This window comes from Zootermopsis nevadensis, unplaced genomic scaffold, assembly GCF_977971745.1.
Source record: "Zootermopsis nevadensis isolate Lab colony 2312 unplaced genomic scaffold, Znev_1.0 Znev_ptg000002l, whole genome shotgun sequence".
Taxonomy (NCBI): Eukaryota; Metazoa; Arthropoda; class Insecta; order Blattodea; family Termopsidae; genus Zootermopsis; species Zootermopsis nevadensis.
In genome coordinates, this window is record NW_028259134.1 from 4,122,186 (window position 1) to 4,144,149 (window position 21,964).

The window sequence follows — 21,964 nt, forward strand, 5'->3', positions numbered from 1 at the left end:
TATTTGGAAGCTGAGAGGGATGAGGGGGGGCATGGATGGGAAAATATGCCCTTTATGTGGGGCGACAGAAAGCGAGATTCACATACTATTAAAGTGTACGGAAACCGGGAGGTGGAGGGAACAGCTCCTGAGGAACAAGTGGTTCACCGTTGGTGAAGAGTTGGCCTTCAAGAAAATTTTAAGCACTACGAATGACACGGAGGTCAGGGATGTGGGGAAATTTCTGTACAAAGTAAGATGTAAAAGACAGGTCAAAATTAGGAATTTAGAACTGCCACTGGGGTAGAAGGCACGAGAGCAATACGGAAGAGTTATGTAAATAGTATTAGGGATTAAGGAATAGTCATGTAGAGTAGCATTAGTGAATAGTTGTAGTAAGCAGTAGTGCTAATAGTGCTACGTATGTAAGGACTGTGGCCGTGAAAACCTGGTGTTAGGCGGCCACAGATCTCTGTATATAGTTCTAAACCAAATATATTATTATTATTATTATTATTATATTACTCAGTTGGGCCCACTAGATAGAGCTAATCCCTAACAGCCGAGAGACAGACTAGGCAGTGTGTGTATGGAATACCGTGTGATTGCGGTAGATGATATATCGGCGAAACCATCAGAACTCTGGAGGTACGCTTAAAGGAACACAAATATAATTTCAGACAGGGCCTGCTGGAGAAATCCAGATTGGCCCAACATGCGTACGACGAAGATCATCATGTCTGTTGGGATGGGGCCAGAGTATTATTAACAGAACCCAATACCATCTACAGAAAATACAAGGAGGCAGCACACATGGCACTACTCGCCAATCCTATCAGCCAGCCTAGTTTGGATTTATCTCCTATTTGGAGACCTGTAATCTTTGAAGAAATCCAAGTTGGGCATCGAGTTTCGTATTAATATTCATGTGTATTTATTCCCACCTTTTGTGAGTTTTGTTTTTTTGGCTTTATCGTGTTTATGAATTTTGATTTCTACATACTATTCTTTTACGTCCCACGGATGGATGGTGTGGTAATGCCTTTTTATTCTGGGACTTTCAATTTTTACTTTGTCCGGAGATAGGGATTAACTCTATCTAGTGGGCCCAACTGAGTAGGAACCTTAAGACGGAGATAGAGTCCCATCTCCGAAACGTCGTTTTACGTTTTATATTTACTAGACGATGGATAATATCCAAGAAAAATTTTATTCTATGTATGTAGTGTTCATTTCAGAAATGTTTCCACAGATATGGATAAAATTTGATATTGGTAGTATACGCTGATATTTAACGGCGGAATTAAATTTTGGGTCGTATTAGCCCAATATAACTAGTATTTTACATGAAGGTCATACTAAATTTTTATTTTAAAAAAATTATAATTTTACAAAAACCAACACGTAACGATAAAAAATAAAGATATGAAATATCTCATGACAATTTTACAGATGTTAATTTATACTGTTGTTTAGTTTTTGAAATGCTAAATTAATATTAAGTTTAATGGTGTAGAATCACAGAAAATATGTGTATGTAAACATATGAAAAAAATAGGCGTACTGTAAAAATCTTGACATTTTAATACAATGTCTTCTGTAACAAATTTTTAAAAAATCAACGCGACCCCTGCCAGAATCAAAGTCGTCCGTTTGACAAAATATATCACTCATTTCTTTCCTCGTTCATTCCTCCAGGGGGAGAATTTTCAAGGTCGTTCACTTTTCCTTGCTACGTCATCGTGTGGCATTACCGATGGCTGACGAACATTCCTCCGAATTTATCCGATTAAGACAAACAAGTGAACGTCATTGTGCACTGTGATGGCGGTGGCGTGTGCAACAGTTTTGTTAAGAAGTAAAGTGCGTCTTATATTTGTGTTACTGGAAGTGAAAACGTTACATACATATGTGAAGAAGTGTAAATTTAAATATTGCTTCGTGTGTTATACTCTGATTGCTTTGAAACTATCGCTTCTTTCTGTTTCAACGGTAGAGAGAAGCCTGTGACATGGAAGCCGCTTGTACATGGAAAGGTAAGTACAGCATTTACACGTTTTAATGCATGAACAAAGGAGGGAGATTTTGGTGGAAGTAACTCTTTCTACACTGAAATGTTATCCTATAGTTCACACAGCACTCTATTCCTCTCAGCTAATTTAAAAAGTAGATATAGGTCTGCACGTGTGAAATAAGAGGCCAATAGTAGGTTGTCATAATTAGAAGTTATTTTATATAACCCAATTCCCGAATTAAGCCGTAGGCTAATGTAATGGAAGGACATTTTTAAACGCGAATGAACAAGCGCTGAGAAGTTGGTTTTACAAAACCAGAGTTAGGCTTATTGGTATTCTTACGTTCATAAAATAGTAATATAAGCTGTAAAATATTCATAAATCTATGCTGAAATTGTTTGTTAACCAAAATATGGAATAAAAGATACGTGTTCAATAAAAAGTAACTTTACGTTTGTAATCAGCACAAACTTTTGACGTTTTAAATTTTCCTTCGTGCAACAGAATTTGTTGCTGAGAATGGATAAAGGAATTTTGTTTTGCAATAATATAAAGAAAACACTGAACACTTCTCCTCTCATAAAAACATTCTGGCTTCTCACTCGGCCCATAAATGTCTATGAGACTAGATTAGGATAAATTATAAAATTCAAGAGTAAAACCTTAATATAAATGAAAATTGGTCTAATCAAACAGCAGAGGGAAATTATTTGTATTTGGACGCTGGATGACTTGCTTTAAAGTAATATATAATTATTTTCACAGACTAAATATAAATGTCGCGTATTATGATACTCAATAACAAGTCCATGCAGCATAGTTCTTCTTGAGAAGCTGACAGTCGCAGAGGTAGTCAAAAAATACCCAATCTTTAATGGAATCCAACACTCCTCCCACCCCGAACTTAACCATCGTAGGCCCCACGTATTATCTCCCTTGGTTATAACGCACCAATTTAACATAATAAAAATATTATTGATAATTAATTCGCATACGAAATCACAAATTCCGATTATTATCAACGCTGAAATGCACGCATTAAACCTAATATGGCTATTACTGCAAGTGTTATTGTCTGCCTAAGCAGGGAATCTGCTCTCGACCTTGCAGCCATGTTTCTATACAGCGTATTTGAATGGCTTTGCGGTTGTGCAGAGGAGTGCTTGTAGGTCGAGTTAGGTTTCAGCTTGGACAGTTCTACTGCTAATGATACCCATTCTATGAATGCTGCTGTTTGAAAGAAGGCTCTTATTGTACTAAGCTCTCTGTTTTCGTGATGAAACTGGTCTGTCACTTTGAGTGAATCATTTTAACAGCGGATGACGACGAGTCTTATGGGCAGGTGCGTCACCACTGCACCTTGCATATAAAATAAACAGTCTTTCTCAGTACGACGCTGTTTCCAATTATTTAGACAACTTCGCCTTGAACATGGAGAAAACAGAGTACTTTGTAAAGTCAGCAGCATTACAGCCTACGTCTACACTGGCTGACTGTCACCTAGCAACAGGTTCCGTATTAGCACTCAAACGCCGCGAATCGTGAACCCTTTCTGGAGTTTGAGGTTTTATCAGAGCAAAGTACTCTGAAGAAGAAGTAAATTATGTAATGGGCGGAGATTGTAGCACGCAGGAAGAATGAATACCGTAGAGCAGAATTTTTTGTCTGAAAACATCCGTGATTAATAAAAACAAGTAATTTCCTGAGCCTTTCTAATAATTATGACTTGTGACGTAAAATGTTTTTCAAAAAATTTTGCCTTGTAGATTATAACCTGATTCATATATTTAAAGCCGAGAACTAAAGTTGTACCTAAATTCAGATACCAGATATTATTAAAATGAAACTTACGTGTCAATATAGCAGTCATTAGCGTTAGTCCAGCCATCTTGTTGTGGCACTATCTTTTGACACATCACCAAATGCTGGAAAATTACGTCAACTTTTAAAGGCAGTTTTGGAGATTGTTTTGTGATGAATTAGTCTGTCAGTCACTCGTAAGTTATCGATTGTAAATACATTTTTCTTTATTTTCTAAGCTTTTGTATAAGGTTGCGCTGCATAGTTTCCAGACACCCTTTGTCTATTTCGTTAATATTACCGCAAATTTAGGTTGAACACGGATGAGTATTTATTAATGAAACACAATCATGAGCACCTTCACAATCTCTTCACAGCTCAGATGTTCCAGCTACGTTACGGTACAAATTTTTCAGCATCTTCGGACCCCTATCTGTTGCCATTATTATAAAAAGATTATGAATTTTATAAAGAATTAACAGTAGCATTTTTTTACGTTGGCTGATTTTTTTAAGTGTGGTATTACTACTAGTTTGATCACAAATTTTTTTTCAAAATGTTATACTGCATTCTGTTCCGCTCTGTATAATGTAATTACCATGTACATAAGTTTTTTTTATCAGAATGATTAGACAAAGCGTAACATTAATACGGAATTCTTTGATATCTGATATTTCTTTTACATATCACGTAACATTACAGCCATTTTAATTCGTCAGTATTTCGAAACTGTTTGAACTGCAGGGTGACTGGAATACTAATTTACAAAATTTCTCTTCCCTGACAAAGCACCCGTTTTATGACATCGAAACCGTTTAGTATCGTCTTTATTTCTTACATCTCTCTTATTTGTTACAATTATTCCTCTATTTCCCTCATTTGTTACATTATTCCTGTGCTTAAGAATCGGTGGATGTGTGGGACGTGATTAGACGAATGAAAACGCTGAAACACCCGATTTAGGAATAATAGCAGCATGTTTAGAAAGGGCAGAGAGAATGATAAGGACGGACAGCTGAAGATGATGTATAATTACAAACATAGAGTGCGAAACTGACCACCGATATCCTGGAAATTACATTTTGAAGCCAGTACAGGAATTAGCTTCTTTAAGGCGTGAATAAAAGTATGTTATTTAATCTCGCTGTCTTTTATTAACAAGTTTAAAAGACAATTTTTCTAATTATAATCTCTGTCACATACCCACCCTTCTTACACGGAGGTCTGTTTTCGAAAATTTGGCGTCATTTAAATTTTAGATTTATTTGAATAAAGAATTGTTATTAAAATTATACTAACAGAGTTTAATGCAGATTAATAATTATAAATGTTATCTACATCAGCTGTGTTTGAAGGCTGAAATATTCGGACGTTTCAGATATGATGTCTTCATATTAAACTCTTCGTTTTTGTGCAGTGAAGTTGTAACACTAAAACTATTTTCCTCGACTCATTCACAGATAGGATTTAGCCAGGCGTAGTTATTAACCCGCATATTTTAATCAAGAGCAGGTTTACTTAATATTCCACTCCACACACACACAGCCACCCCAAATTTATGTAAATTTATTCTGCGTTTTTGTGGTAGTAAACATGAGCCCGTGGGTTTAAGGACCGGAGGTCGATTCCAGTCTAATGGCAGCAATTTCCCTCTTCATCCTCACCGAGTGTAGAAAGCTCTGACCCAGCTAGCTTCATGCCCAGTGAGTACAGTGTTTCTTTCACAGGGATAATGCAGCCTGAAGCTTGAAGCTGTTTTAACATCTGATGTATAAATAAATAAAGAATGGAGCTTTGAAATTTCTCCTCATGAGCTTTCATGTCATGGTACTTAAGGGCAAGAAAAATTGGATGCAGCACACATAAAAATTTCTGCCATATTTACTCCGTGTTACAAGACCACATAAAACGAACGCTCATTGTCTGAGAAATATATTAATTGGCTATGACACGTGTACAGAACGAAGTCCAGTAGAACATCAATGGAATACAAACCATTGAGGCGAAAGCTTCATTGGCACAAAAAGTAAATAAATAAATGAATAAAGCCCTTTCCAATGAAAACAACACCTCGAGGAGACGGACAGCAAGACATCTTGAAACTCCACTGCAGTGTACTAAAAAATTTACTAAATTAAGCATACTGATAACACGTTCTCATATTACTCAATAGTTTTCTTTCCACAGAGAGTCATTAACGAGGTTTTCGAGAGATATTTCGTGCGGCTGTAACGCGAGTAATCTTTCAGTGTAAGGTTTCGTTCCTGTCTGTAGCTGGGATTCGATAGCATCTTTCCACGGTCATCATGATGCACATCCTACTGTCCACAGATCACGAGAAAAACCCTGCTGGGGGAATGTTTACTACCAGGCGGACTAGATGGCTGCTATTGGTGGGAAGTGTGATACGTCAGAGTTTTACGCTACTACACAGACTGAAAACATCAAGCCGTTACGAGTAGCGTGTAGTGAGCGCACCTCTAATGTGTTCTGTGGGTGTTGCGATAATATTCTAGATTAAATCGCTGTGCCACTGTGAAGTAATCTTAAAGCTGTACCCATTAGAACACATGAAAGCCTGTCGTCCGTTGTTCGTTGAGTGGTTGTGGAACGAATACTTTTAGGATTGGTCGTCACTCACCGCGAAATCTTGCGCATGCGCGTATAACGAATTCATAGCAGGGATTTTCTCCTGGTCTGTGGACTGTAGTTCTTGATTTGAAGTTCTTCATGAAGCAGAACATTTGCTCACAGCAATGGTTCGTGCATTAACAAAGCCTTTTTCCTGGTGTCGGTTAACCATTTGTCTTCGTACGGAGTGACAGGATGTAGCGGAAAAATATATGCTGGCCTTTCAAATCACATCGGTAGGCGTTGATTAAGAGTCCCTGACGTAGAGGGTTTAGCAGCAGGCAGCGAAGCGTTAACGATGTATACATACAAATCCAACAGAATGGAGTATATATTCAGTCTGAATTCTTATTACTCCACCTCACATGTGGGACTCAATCTTTTTAAACCTTATTTCGGCTTTAGAAAACGGAGGGAACAACACATCAAACTCCCTTCTGCTGCTGAGCTTGAATAGGCATCGAAAGAGATTTCTAGCTGGCAAAAAGTAACGTAATCTGTTCTCGGTAATTTCAGTGGCGTAGCAAGAGTCAGAATTTGTACAACGTTGGTACCTTAAAACTTGTAATATAAATGGTAGCGTATCTGTTAACGTCAAACTATGTAATCCGGAAATGTATAGAATGCCTAAAATCAGTAGGTAAAGTATGAAATTAAGACATTCTATGGAATGCCCAGGTAAATTTACAAATGCATAGAATTTTAGGCAATATATTAAACTAACAGTTTATTTTATATTTTGCTTAGGTATTCCATAGAATACTGGGGTCTCGGGTTCGATTCCCGGCGTTGCCCGAATTTATAACTTGTGTTGGGTAAGGCCGTGGTCTAGGCAACACGGAGTTTTCCTCCGGGGGCTCCCCCGGTTTCTCCGTGGCATCCCAACAATTACTCCATTCACACACAGAAGAAGGCAATGGCAAACCACTTCTGGATCATCTGCCAAGAACGTATATGAACAGGTCCCAGTCCGAGAAAAGGATGGAAGGATCCTGTTCATATGGACCTGTCGTCAGACAGAACACTAAATAAAATAAATTATATAGAATACTTAGGAATTTTATAAAATGCCTCAGATTCTTTAGGCGAAGTGTATAACAAAGAGGTTTCTATAATACTGTTTATACAGTTTTATTTATCTTTAATATTTGCAAAAACTTAATATAAAAACTTTTTTTAATTCTCAAAACTTTTGTTATGTTCAGATTCAGTACCTTGGTGTTTTCGCTATTATCTTGCACAACCTCCATCTTGACAGCTCATCCAATCGATTTTGATTAATTTTAATTTACACAACCAAACAATATTAACATTACGATATATTTCATACTTTGCCAACTGACTTAGGCATTCTATACATTACCTATGTATTCTATATATTTCCGGATTTCATACATTGCCGGTAATATATCCACTGTGTGATGTTTCTTCAGTTTACATCAGTATCTCGAAATGAATGTAAAAAGTTAGTGATAATTCCGTTTTACAGAGGTGCACATGAACGTCTGTGTTCGGCACTTATACCACTTTACCTCTACATAACTATAAAATATTCTATGCCATCGTATATCGTGAGATCAACCGTAGACATTTCTGTGTATAATTACGACCGAATGTTTATTGTTCATTAGGAAAGGCAGACTTGTCTATGTGTCCCAGAAATAACGTACGAGTTTTCGTCGACATTTCTAGATTTTCTGCTATTGGAAGCAGTCACGCGGATACGTGAGATTATGTTAACAGTCCATAATTTAATGTCGGATCTGAAAACGTGGTAATAGATTAAAATATTTTCTTCTAGCAAAGTAATTATTATTTTTTAAAACATAAAGAAACTTGTCAACGATCATAATTTAATATGGAGTTTTGTTTGATGGCTGTAATTAATGAATCAGGAAATATGACATTTTATATGAAGACATCATATGTATACCTAAAAATTTCTCCTTTGTGTTAACAGTTACAAATATGCTTACAGCATGAAACCTCGAAGTCATTTCCAGCAAATTTAAAGATGCCAGAGACTGCACTACTGGACGTAAATGAACTAGCAAATTTTATAATTAAGTTTTTAAAGGCCAATGGCAAATACATGTCCCACCTGCTTCAATAATCAGTAACAATTCATTTTGTATCCATCGATCGTTTTTTCAAATAGTGTTAACCAGTTGATATTTGCGTAATAAAAAGGTGTTGTGTTTTCTTTGCGGTACAGACTCAGTTATTAAATATTATTTACATAGGGCTTTAACGGTTGAATAAATTGTGGTTATTGCTAATTCAATTATTGGCCTGAAGCTTTTGAAAAAACAAAAAAAAACAAGTATTTTGACAAGTTCGCTCCAGAACGATTTAGAATATTTTGGATTCAATATATTTTTAACAGAATGCCAGGTAAAAGATAATGTGTATTATTTTGTTACTTAAAATTCATACTTGCTTATCTTCTTGCAGTAGTAAATGTGTATTTAAAACAGACTTAAATAAACATGACGACAAATATAGATGATAAATATATAAATACTAAAACAGAAAATTTTGTACTCTACGGTGGAATAGCTAGACTAAACTTAGTTGAAAGAAATGTCTGACAAGATGCAATAATTTGCAACGCCACTGGAATGGCAGGACAGGATTTAGCGTGTAACAAGTTTGAATGTAAACCAGTATCAGACCTAGGAAAGAAACGGGAAATAGGAATTCAATCTGCGCCCAATTTGCAGAACGGGACTTGAAGACGAAGAAGATATATGGTCTAAACGCTGCGAAAAGACTTATAGCTCTGAAACAGGCTCAGACTAAGCTTGTTTCTGTCTATTGTTTAATGGAAAGTCTCCGGCCACTAGCAGGCTACACTACTGACTTAGAGCGCGTATCGTCCTCGTATCATTATCCAACAGACGAGAAGTTAAGAGAATAAGTTACGAAGTCCACTCCTCCCCGAAGCTCCATTAAATACAGTTAGGTTACCAAGAATTACGGCCGACTATTTATACAGTTTACTAGTTCATTATTTATAGTAGTACTTATACTGGCTTCATTAAATTTGCTACAAAGTTTTCCGCCGTCACCACGGCTATAAATGTCAATTTATAAAACCACTCTCCATGCATAATTTGTAATTATGTTAATTTTACGTGTACGTACAACATTTAATATATATTTGTCGCCATTAGTTCGTTATTGTCATCAAACCGAAAGTTAAATGTGGATTTCGCGCGACCGACATGTTTAACGTCAGATTTTTCCCACAACCTCGAGGCTAATACTCGTATAATTGATGGCAGGTGATTGGATTGATAACTTGCAATATGAATGTGACCTCAGATCTCTTAGATATTCGTGTCAGGTTCCATAGGAATCCATCAAGTGGATCTAGATTTATTAAGTCCAATGAAAAGGTGATAAACCAAATATAAGAATCCGTAACACGTCAGAACACTTAAAAGTTGACACTGAAAGACTGAGTCATCCATTGATTGATTGTTTAACAAAGAAGAATTCAACTTGATTGGTTATGTGGCGTACTTAAATAGAAAGGAACGTTTACTGCATGAAATACGAATATTTCATTAGCCTTTGTGATTCTCTGTTACAGATACAATTGAGTTATACTAAAACTAATCGAAAAATCCACGACGTTTCGCCCGGAGATAGGGATTAGCTCCATCAATTGAGTAGGTCTACGTAAAGACGGAGATAGAGTCCCATCTCCGAAACGTCATGAATTTTATGATTTTAATTATTAGACGATGGAAAATATCCAGAAAAATCTTTACTTCAGCAACGCAATGTCGTCACAAACTTTTAGAATCGAACTAAAAATAATCAAATTCCTTAAACAGAGGAACATATTCTTCTTGCGTTGTCATTAAACAAACACTTACAGGATTTCGTTGATTTATATTTTGTTCAAATAAATATTTTTGATAAAACTGAGAACATATTATTTTAGTTTCACGAAAACTAAGCGGCCCACTGAAATATTACGAATAAACATTTCTGGGATAATTTTTTAGACTAGTCTTTTTAACATCCTTTTTTTAAAAAATTATTGTAAGCGATTTGAGAATTAAACTTATTAAAATTAAATTAATTGGTTATTCCGTCAAATCACAATGTATTTAAAATAAGATAATTAAAATAATTAAAATATCATTCTGTGTTCCATATCGAATAATCGATTTACAATTGGAACAGTTACAATATGTTTCGGTTTTATTAAACCATCATCAGGTGTAAAATTATATTAAATTTAAAACTCAATTACAATTTTTTACAATTTTTCGTAGTGTAGTTTTTTGGAGGTTGTGTCCAGATATTTTCATATAATGGATCAACTTTATTGTTTGAATGATGCTTTTGATGTTTACATCGGTCAGAGAAGAAATAGTAGACAACACAGTTGTGTCTGGAGGTGATCCAGAAGTATTACCGTATCCGATCAAGGTTTATTACTGAATATTTTATGAATTAAACTTATATTGAAACTTCTCAGTCCCTTTTTTTAACTGAACACATAACCTAATAATTTTGTATATCTGGGGTACCGATTGGCGAGTTATTTGGTTGTGCTGTGACGTTAAAGCTGCAGAGAACATTTTTCTGACGTGTTTTTAATAATAAAAGTTTTAAGAAGTTTTTATATTCCAGGTCAAAGTAAATGGATGTAATGGATGTCGTAGGAGGAGCTACCACCACATCATATTTGATCAAGGGGGGGTTGGTTCTATTCCTAGAGGCTATGTTGTCATTAGGCTGCAGGTGAGAGAACTTTGTAAATCCCTTTGACAGGAAATGTAGGCCCGTTGCTATATTAATTAAATTATCTGAAACTAGTACAAGCCTATAACTGTACATCACAAAGTGGGCGGAGCTGGTTGAACTATATTTCTCGTTCAGACTTTTATTCGTGATTCAAAGATAAAATGAACATGTTTTGTCATCACAGAATAAATTAAATCATGTTTATTTTGTGTATCTTAATTCTTTCTCTCCAGTTCATTTACTCTCGTTTTTGGATTTAATCAGATTTCAAAGATACGTCGACATTTGTACGTTTTAAGTTATGTTTACAGAATCAAAGTTTCACATTATTAGCTATTATTCTGTAGAGAAATATTTAATTAAAACTTGAAAAGAAAAACTGTGAGTTTAATCTATTCATTATTACAATTAATATTTAATTGATACAATATTTTATTTTCCTTCTATACACAAGCTTAAAATAATGTTGTTTAAAATTACTTACGTTTCAAATTTAAAAATTGATACACGCAATTTATTTTTTTTAAAAAATAATAATATTTAATTGTTTAATGCTCTGTTTCTTCAAAAATTAGTCTTGATAAAAGATGCAAGGCTTCACATTGGGTATGAGTGTTTCCTTCTTATGAATGCAGATGGCACTGCTATCTTCGTCACAGTCGATAACTGCTCGCTACTTCCGCGTCGCACAATCTCTTCACCGTAGAACACAATTTAGAATTTGCCTGATCCACACAACGTGTTGACCTAAATTCATACTTTGCTCGTCGAGAGCAACAAGGCGCGGCAGTCATCCACAGGTTTCTGGATATTTCTCGTTATTTTGATTCCATCCATCTAGTGCAAAGCTAATGCTGTATCGAGCGAGAGAGTTAACAGCTCACTGACGTAATCACGAGTAATTTTAGCGAGTACCTGCAGCAATATTTTTTGTGGCGTTTATAAGTGGCGCAGAAGTAACTCCCGGTGAATAAATAACTTGTAGCCTAAGAGCTAATTGTGATGCGGTCTAAAATATGAATACCAAATTAATAAGTTTATAAATAAAATTATAATTATTAAGAAAATGTCGAAAATAAAAAAAATGTTTATCGAAACTTTAATATTTATTTAGTTATAGGATAAATGGAAGATTGTAACCAACATCTATACATTACATTTTAATATGTATATCTATAAATCGCACGTGTTAATGAATTATGACATACTGTGTTGAGCTTGAAAATTACTGCAATAAAACTTTTTCATTACTTAGCATAAAACTACATATGAATAATAATATTTACTCTGGTTCAGGACGAGAAAGTGGGGTGGTTGAAAGATATGGTTAAACTCAAAATGAGGATGTGTCTGGTTCGAATCCCTGTCGGATACAGGCTAGATTTATTGCAGTTCACAGTACTTTTACTACGAGATAATTGAGTAATTTCGATACGAAATTCACTTTCTGGTACAGTTTCTGCACCTGAAGCTGATATTCGGTATGAATATTTTGATTATTTCTTCTTAGTTTATGTAACTATCCAAATGAAATGTAAATATAATCGTGAATGACGAATAAAGAAAGATTTAGAGGACAATGGATGCAAACTGTTCAAATGTTTACGACATTATTCTGAAGAAGGGCAGCTGGTTAAGCTAACAGGGATTCGAACCGTGCTGTTTTAAGACACAATTTCACTGCGTTACTGCTGCGCTAACTTTCTGTCTGGGATCTTGAATTTCATCCGTATTACTTGAAGGTTATAACTGTTCAAACATCCATTAAGATATAAACATTGCACCTACTCCCTAAGCAACATCTTCCCTTCCTGTCGCATCAGTTGACGTAACTTGATCGTAAACATTACTTTCCCTTACGCAAACACTGAACTTGATGACACAAATTCATTTACAAATTCACGAATCATATAAGAACTATACGAGATCGTGTAGGCAGTAATTTCTCTTCGACTTCTTGGTAGATGTTTACGTTTTACAGTAACATACTGTCTCCATCTTCAGGGCCGACGTTTCCCATGAATCCACTTATAAGTACACAAGGTGTTACTACCCAGAAAATGAAGATCAGCACGTGGGAGCTGAAGAAAATTACATTTGTTCCCTGTCTGTTTTAATGTAACGGTTAAGTTGCCTTCGTCATAAGTCTTACACCATGTAAGGTGACGTAGGGGTAAATCTTTATATTGGGGACATCGGAATTCGAGACGTACATAAAATGAATGTGTTAAGGAAACAATGCCTAACCCTGCGCTGTCTCCAATGAGCAGAATCATTTATGAGAAAGTGATAGTCTGACACGTGTTCGGCAGAAAAATCCATTCCCATTGGGTTACAGCTGACTGGGACTCCCTTGGTGAAAATCCTAGGAGATAAACTTCAAAAATTTTAAAGATTTTACTCAGTTTCTGTCGGGTGGTGTGTGGGTTAGATTACAGATCATATGTTTACTAACAATGCATGTAATACATGTATGCAATTTACAGATTGAAGTATGTTCCATTCCTTATCCTCATATTTGTAGGCATTTCTTGGTTTCATTCCACGTTCTTTTCCTCTAAACCAAGATGGAATATTTGTTTACGTAAATTCTCTTGGTTTGTCGCATAGACGCACTAACTCTTTCTACGAGTTTGTATCTCAGTGATTGACAGTAACCGGAGAGGAACCATTAACAAGGCGTGGGCATCTTCTGTTCTTCGCTGGCTTATACAGTAGGCGGGACCAATCCGCTCGTTTCGCTTACGTCACTGACTTACAGGTAGAAGGAAAACAAATGAATATAACGTAAACCAAAGATAAAAGAAATTAGAGAACTACAAGGTACTCCCCCTGGCAAATAATATTTTTAATACGGACAGAATATGTTTCTTTGCCTCGTCAACTCCATACGTTTTATATTTATCGGACGTCCAACGCACAGATTCGCCCCGACTGCTGTCCCAGTGACGCTTTGACACTCACCGACGGATGGAGGATCCTCCAGTAAACATTTCCTGCACAAGGCGAGTTGAAACTGGAAGGAGAATATGTTTATTAATAGTTTCACGGGTCTGCTGCTTTGTTTTATGAATACCTCAGGACACCGACTTAAGTTCTGCCACTCCACGCCTGAGAACCGCGCAGTGGAGACGCAAACCGTGTGACGTAACTGGACTGTGCAGCGATAGTACTTTGAACTTTTATCCTACGCACACCCCGATATTTCTTTGAAAAGCTTATCTGAGCTTCTTACCACGCCAATGAAGAAGCTCTTTGACATCCCAGAACTAAGAGACGTAGGTGAGAAGGAAAGCAGGAAGATTTCTAAGGCTAAAGAAAGACTGAATTGTAACTTTGGAAAACTAACAGAATCGAACAAAAGAACCCCGGTTGGAAATTTTGAAGATTGGTGAAATAAGTAACGAAATAAATCTGTCACTCTCTCTGTTCATCTACAGAAGAACTGAATTGTGACTTGAGATCAATGCAGTAAGCTCTTTTTTGTATTTACTCAAGGTTACTTGTGTTTTGTGACGTGATGATATAGGATTTAGTAGAAATAGGCATGTCACTTCATCTCTGGGTATTCTAAACACCTTCAGCGTCCCTGAAAACGCAGTTTCCTCTGATTATTCGGAACACGTGGTCTCGTGTATTAACAATATTAAACGTGATGTCCTCCGTGGCACCACGCCGTACAGATAAACATCGATGTGTTATATACATCGGGCAGTGGATGTTCAGCTGCGGTTCCTTTCCGGGAAAATATTTTCCGGTACACAGTAGGCAGTTTGTTGGATGCACTTCAGAGCCCATCTCGGCGCAATATAGAAGAGGAAATACTTTACTCTACTGAACATAGAACCCAGTTGAATAAAAATTTACTTGGATATTATCCATCGTCTAGTAAATATAAAACGTAAAACGACGTTTCGGAGATGGGACTCTATCTCCGTCTTCAGGTTCCTACACAGTTGGGCCCACTAGATAGAGCTAATCCCTATCTCCGGATGGTAACCACACACTTTACTGAATCGGTTATCACGATTTATTCTTGAACATATAAGTAAATTATTCGAAATATTTTGAAATAAATTTCTCACATCTGTTCTGCAGCCTGTGGTCTTTTAAGGAAACCCGTTGTCTAATTAATAAGCCATTTGGACTTCTATTCGTTATTTACAGTCATAAAATTAGCTCGCGCCATGCAGACGAGCGGATGTCTGGCAGTTGTCAGAATATTCCAGTCGGTTAAACAATAAACAATATGCATTCACAGGGCTTACCTTTTCTGTAAATCCGAGGACAGAAGAAAGGGTATGAGGAGGTCTTGAGATGGAGGCCTGTGTTTTGACTTAAGAGAATAACAGAATAGTGGAGATCATTATATAACGGAAAGTTTCATTTCGTAATTTTAAGGCTATTATATCTTGAAGCATGAGTTTTGCGGAAAATATTTGAACGCATGAGGAAAGGAGACAATTTATAGTCTTGCAGAAAAGTCCGTATAAAAGAGAAACGTGTGATGAGTATTTTATTATTTATTTATTTATTTAGTGTTCTGTCTGACGACAGGTCCATATGAACAGGATCCTTCCATCCTTTTCTCGGACTGGGACCTGTTCATATACGTTCTTGGCAGATGATCCAGAAGTGGTTTGCCATTGCCTTCTTCTGTGTGTGAATGGAGTAATTGTTGGGATGCCACGGAGAAACCGGGGAAGCCCCCGGAGGAAAACTCCGTGTTGCCTAGACCACGGCCTTGCCCAACACAAGTTATAAATTCGGGCACCGCCGGGAATCGAACCCGAGACCCCCGGATTACAAGGCCAGCGTTCTAACCGCTAGACCACCGTTGCTGCATGTGATGAGTATAAGTAAACAAATTTTGAAATTGATACAGTTTTGATTAGATTAAATAGCTCATTTATAACCATAGGCGTTTTTTTGTTGACGGTGATAAATACTGGCTTCATATCTCCCACCTACTAGTCACAGGAGAGCATGAAACACTGGCGAAGTTTGCGAGTTTAACATCACTGGAGTTGGAACATCGCCTTTAAAAATCGAGCGGAAAGTAAATTAATAACATGGAATCTGTTTTACGTCATCCCCATTAAGCCACAGAAACTTTATTATAAATCTATATTAATGGCTGCACATGTGTAAGTTAGCATGTCGGTCCAGTTAGATTTGAAGTATCGTGCTAAAACATCGTTCATCATCATTATTAAAGCATTTACCGTCGCCATCATCAGCCTCCATTGATACTCCAGGATCACTCTTCATTTTTATTATTAGCCGGCTATCGTTTCATTGGTCTAACCACGTTTCTCCTCTAATGATGTTTATTCAAGTGCGCTACCTTGGATAATTTTGAGCTTACCATTTGTAGGATTTGAATTGTGTTTACATTTGTTATACATTTTCCTTACACTATTTACATAAACTGTAAAATAAACCAGATATTTCTACAATCTACATATGATTTATGGTGTAATCCTGTTTTTGATAGTTAATTATTAATGATGGATTTTTTCGTAAAATATTCTCCGATATCGAAAAGAGACGAGAAATATAAGCCGAACCATATTGCTCTCTACACATGTTCCAGTAGAATAAAACACGTTCTGGGGGGACAAACATCAAAGAAATTAAACATCAATCCAAGTTTTTTTATTCACAATGATCATCAAATGTCATCAGACGCTGAATACGCTCAATAGTTGACGTCTCATTCAACTTCTTCGTACAAAACATCCTCTCATCAGATTCGTCGTCAGACAACTTTCGAGTTAATTCAGCGTCGATGAACGTCATCATTACTTTGTCTGTTCGCATGTTGGGCTGAGAAGACCACAGGATGTGGTGGTTACATAAGGAAGTTTCCATCTTCCATCTCCCGGCCTACTCGTGACGCAACCAGCACGACACATCCTTATAACAAGATGTCGTTATGACGTTTCCTCAGACGACCGCACATTAATTAGGGCAAAGTTTCCACACTGAAACACTTGTTCTGAACAAAGGTCGACGTATACACTAGAAGCTAATTAGAAGGTAATTCAAGGAGCGCCTGAGAACACATTCACTTCGTTAGTTATAAATGAATCATGGTCAAATTTCTTGCAACTCGCGCCACGTGCCATCTCGTGACAGTTAAAATGTCTCTCACTGGTGTCGCCTCTTGGATGCAGCTCAGTTTGGGAACTTCGTCTTTTGTGAGCACGTAAAATAAGTTGCTGCAAGTCGGGAATCTGAGTAATAAATCTCTCTTGGCCTATTTTAACGTAATTTTATGAAATGGATTGGAATAGTTCAAGAAACTGTAGGAATTTAATCCGTTCTACTTGCGGTGGAAAATTAAGTATAGAGCGACGATATTTTGTCTAAGATGTCAGACGAGTGTCCACCGCCAGACTTTAATAGCGGATCTGGATCGGAGGGTAACTATCGTCGAGGTACCCACGTTAGTACCAGATGGATGTTATCGAGTCCGTCTCTTTGTGTCGTAAACGATTCGTTGAAAGAGCACGTTTTATAAAAGAAATATAAATTTACAGAATACATTAGAATAAAAATATGAAAGAAAGATAAAATATAGAAACGGAGGATTAGGGGAGACCGGGTAAATTGGAGCTACCTAAGAAAGTTAAAATGAAGATTAAACTACAAGCCAATGTTGTATTAAATAACACCCGATTGTTTAAACTTGTAAATCGTAAGATATTTTTAATTGAAACATTACGTTTTGATTCACATTAGGAATTTGAAAGGGCAAAATTTATCACCTTTACTCTGCAGTACGGGAAAACGCGGACCAATTACTACGTTCATTATGATAGAACATACAAAGTGGAATAAATCAGATGTTCAATTAAAATTTTGTCCAGGTTTCCTCGTCATTATAGGAGCAGACGTTAGACCTCGTTTCAGTCTTGTCTTTAGTATACTGTAAGGTACTCCATTTACCTTAGGTACTCTGTAAACAGACCTTCCAAGTTCCCGAACAATCGGGACTGCCATTTCTACAAATTGTTTTGTCCATGAACGTTATGTGCGTTTTAATTTGTTTTCGAGGCGTGTGCAAAATAAAATCATTAGTTTTCACGAATAATAATTCAATTCATTTCAATAATAATAGAAGTAAAACATTACAAGTACAAAAACAAACAAACAAATTAAAATAAATATATAAATGTACCATATTGAACAATATTTCACAAATAAATTGGCTAAAAACGATACCTAAGTAATATAATTCAATTCAATAATTATAAATAAAAATATTAAACAATAAAAACAGAATAATAATAATAATAATAAAATGTGCCGTAGTCGTAATTTGCAACATGGACCCAAATACAAGAATGAGAACCAGAGTTGGGCCAATAGAAACTGATGATGGTTCTCATTACCCTGAAGGAGTTCATAGTATCTGAAGTTTATCACGAATTTTAACTTTTATATTCATTATAAAACAATTAAATAAATGCCTTTTGAAGTGCTTGAACTTTGATGAAATATGTAAAATATACTTACTGTGTCTTTAGTAATGCATCACTTAATAACGGAGATACAGAAAATGCATACATGGCTGTTGAACGACTACCTGAAACTGAATGTCGCTCGCTTTCCTCTGGCAGGGTTATTTATACTACAGAGCTATAGAGAAAATTACTTTAAAACCATTTTAAACTCATCGGCGTTCTTAATAACGTGGCGGCCCTGATTTCCCGTTGATGTTTCTTTATAACAGATGTTCAAAGGTTGTTCCTCCATTCTTCACACATTCACGAGCACGACGTACACACGACTGACGAATTCGTTCGTACACCCCAGGGCTTCCTCGAATCATCCGGCATGCATTCTGCACACGTTCCCATAGGTCGTCTTCATTGTTTATGGGTGTTGCATAAACGACGGACTTCAAGTGACCCCACAGATAAAAGTCCAATTGAGTCAGGTCCGGTGACCTCGGCGGCCATGCTACTGGGCCACCACGCCCAATCCATAGCTGAGGGTACTGTTCATTGAGATAATATCTGACGCGACGGGAGAAGTGTGCTGGGCTCTGACGTGCATAACCACATTTTTCTTCTTGTATTCAGTGGCACATTTTCAAGGAGACGTGGCAAGTGTTTTCTTAAGAATCACCGATTTGATGGTCCTCTTAGACGTGATGGAAGCATGTGTGGACCAATAAGTATGTCGCCAACAATTTGTGCCCAAACGTTAATTGAAAATCTTAGCTAGAGGCTGGATTCACTTTGATATAAAGTCATTTCATTTGAACTTATTTTTGGCTGTTATTTCGAAAATGAAACATTTGCGACCCCAAGTTCATAGGGACATTTATTCTTATTTTTGATCCTGGAACACGCACACGAAGTTTGTAAACATACTTCTGACTCACCCTGTATATACACGTATAACCATAGACAGTGACTCACCTTAAACCCAAAAGAAGGAAGTAAATGTACCTCTGCTATGATGAAGCGACAATATCATGTCTGTCAGTTTAGCCCGTAATATATAGAGTTAAGATTATTGAATATAATTTACAGGATAATTTGCAAGAAGGTTTATATGTTATATGTTTTACACCGAAAGAAATATAATTTTAAATAATTATTTTACTTCGCAGAACTACAAATATGGGTTCTATGGTCGTGGAAACAATTTAAAAACTGAACATTTTATACGTTTTTTTATCATTTCATGTCGGAAGACAGATACGTAGATTAGAAAATAATTTTTTTTTTACAAACACTGCAACTTATATTAATATCCTGAACATTAATGTAGCTGAATATTTTATGATACAAAAGTATCCGTTCCTCATGTGGGCCTTTCTTAAAATAAACTGAACCGAAATAATTATTTTTATTATTTAATTATTACCGCAAAGAAACCACCACACTCAACCATTGCAAAGATCAGTTGGTATACAAATACAAAATGAAAAGTTACAGATAGTTAAGTCAGGTGGTACATGTAGTTACCATTGGGCTTTAGAAGAGTAATATGCAATGATTCATTAACCCTTTAAAGCGGAATTATAACTATATGCACTGTACCAATTATTTAAAGAACAATGGACGCTAAATTTTTATATTTAAGAGTTTTGCATTATTCTCATCGTAAACAGGAATTATTTCTCTAAACTGCGTTAATCAGTATATCTTTGTAATAGTGAAGTGTAATATTTTCTTTGCGGTAAGGACTGAATTGTTATAGGCGAGCTTCGGTTTTAAATGGTCAATATACAATGTCAATGTAAATGATTCCTGTGAGTCCATCGATGTTGGGATTCTTGTTCCTGTGGACGTTCCTTTTCAGTATTCCCACGGGAAATAACTCAAAGAAACATTTGCCAGGAGATTACAGCCGTTTCTACGGACATGCTACAATAACGTTCCGTTTGTCGGGGGGGGGGGGGGGGGGTAACTTTCATCAGCTCACGTGACGTGGTGTAGTTTTACAAGTTGTGAGTTATGCATCAAAGGCATTAGATCACCATTCCTTCGACCTGTGTTCTGTTGTTTGCTGCTGTGACCCAGCTTAATAATTCCTTATTAATAGTTGCTACTCAATAGAAAAGCGGTGGAAAGAGACCGATTATAAATTTGTACCGATAATAGAAAATTAATTAAACAGCGCTAGATGTAGATATACCGCCACGGTGGTCTAGCGGTTAGAACGCTGGCCTTGTATTCCTGGGGGTCTCGGGATCGATTCCCGGCGGTGCCCGAATTTATAACTTGTGTTGGGCAAGGCCGTGGTCTAGGCAACACGGAGTTTTCCTCCGTGGCATCCCAACAATTACTCCATTCACACACAGAAGAAGGCAATGGCAAACCACTTCTGGATCATCTGCCAAGAACGTATATGAACAGGTCCCAGTCCGAGAAAAGGATGGAAGGATCCTGTTCATATGGACCTGTCGTCAGACAGAACACTAAATAAATAAATGATGGCCACGGTGGTCTAGCGGTTAGAACGCTGGCCTTGTAATCCTGGGGTCTCGGGTTCAATTCCCGGCGGTGCCCGAATTTATAACTTGTGTTGGGCAAGGCCGTGGTCTAGGCAACACGGAGTTTTCCTCCGGGGGCTTCCCCGGTTTCTCCGTGGCATCCCAACAATTACTCCATTCACACACAGAAGAAGGCGATGGCAAACCACTTCTGGATCATCTGCCAAGAACGTATATGAACAGGTCCCAGTCCGAGAAAAGGATGGAAGGATCCTGTTCATATGGACCTGTCCTCAGACAGAACACTAATAAAAAAAAATAAGATGTAGATATCTTTTGCACGATGAAACGTTCAATGTCGACTGTCAACAGGACCAGAAAAATATAAATTATTTTATATTTAAGTAAGATTATTTCATGAATGGATCGGGTCTACTCGAAGTAGCTGATTTGGAATTAAAACGTATCATTCACTGAAATCGGTAATTGATTTTAAAAAGTTCAATAGTATAACTTGGTTATGTCCCACAAGACAGGGGATCGTAGAGTTTATAATTTTCTGAGACACTCCTAGACATCACTAACCCATGATCGATTTTGTATCTCGCAAAGAAGTTTTTGTTCTGAAACAGTGGCACGCTATAAATTAAAGTCGGAGACATCCATTTACCTGCAGCAGCAGGCCATGTTCCGGTTTGCTCTCTTGACTTCCGGTCTTGTCATGCCAACATCTTGACACTCCCTACATCATCTGACACAAGAGCAGTCGGCCATTAATTTGTCTACGTTTCACTTGCAGACTTCTCCCCAACAT

General features: G+C 36.8%; 1 protein-coding gene across 2 annotated transcripts in view; it reads left to right on the forward strand.

The window, feature by feature from the left end:
* Positions 1-1,090: 1,090 nt before the first annotated feature.
* The window catches only part of LOC110833858 (5-hydroxytryptamine receptor), a 501,370-nt gene continuing 480,496 nt past the window's right edge, over positions 1,091-21,964 (forward strand). Inside the window, exons 1-2 of one of the 2 annotated variants that reach the window (XM_087354865.1) lie at positions 1,091-1,197; positions 1,678-2,015. The gene's annotated coding sequence lies outside the window, so the exon portion shown is untranslated. Of the gene's footprint in view, positions 1,198-1,677; positions 2,016-21,964 lie in introns of those variants that run through there. The other variant, XM_087354884.1, reaches the window with a different exon arrangement.